This window comes from Aplidium turbinatum, chromosome 12 (assembly GCF_918807975.1).
Source record: "Aplidium turbinatum chromosome 12, kaAplTurb1.1, whole genome shotgun sequence".
NCBI lineage: Eukaryota > Metazoa > Chordata > Ascidiacea > Aplousobranchia > Polyclinidae > Aplidium > Aplidium turbinatum.
Window position 1 is genome coordinate 21945354 of NC_137483.1, and position 815 is coordinate 21946168.

Consider the following 815-nt stretch of genomic DNA (forward strand, 5'->3'; position numbering starts at 1 on the left):
AGAAATATGGAACGCTTCACGATTTTGCGTGTCATCCTTGCGCAGAAGCCATGCTAATCTTCTGTGTATCGTTCCAATTATAGTATATGTAGGCTACTGCCAAAGCAAGTATTGCAAAATGTTGTTAATCAACAAATTCTTGCCACGCTGATAAGCACCGCAAGTGACAGTTGTCTAGTAATCAAAGAAAGACGGTTTTATAGACTCTCACAAAAAGAATGAAAAACCAACTCATTGCTTTTTTAGAGGGAAGACTGTTCATGAATTACGATAGAATTACGATTTTTCGGTGATTTCCACAAGCGTTTGTTTCATGGTACCTGGTTTCTTTTTCCCTGTTATTGCAGCCTATTTTTCGCTGATACGTTTGCAGGTCACTATTGTTGCCTGTATTGCGATGTGTCAAACATTTCCTTGTTTACTGAAACTGTTAATTGCAAGATATCTTTTGCGAAGCGAAGTAACAACACCACTCTTGCTTGGCGATGTATATTCTGATGAAACCGCTCGCCTCGCTATAAGTGCACAAAACAAGTGGCCTCGTTTATTAGGCATTGTTAAAAAAGTCAAAAGTGTTGTAAAAGGAGCTTGGCCTGGCAGTAGCGTTGTTCGATTAATTTTATTGCTGCGGTATTCTAACATAAATATGAACAACATGTAACGCTGGATACTGGGTGCGAAATGCGTTCTTTTCTAGCATAAAAGTCAACTTACCTAACATTTTATTAGTGCGGCCCGCCACAGCTCTCCTTAGTGCCAAAGTGGCCCGCATGCAAAAAAGGTTGGTGACCCCTGCTTTAGGCAATCGGCAGTAT

General features: G+C 40.4%; 1 non-coding gene across 1 annotated transcript; it reads right to left on the minus strand.

The window, feature by feature from the left end:
- Positions 1 to 104, minus strand: LOC145781477 (U6 spliceosomal RNA). Its single transcript, XR_014290767.1, has one exon. It is a non-coding gene; the product is annotated as a U6 spliceosomal RNA (small nuclear RNA).
- Between the last annotated feature and the right edge of the window lie 711 nt (positions 105 to 815).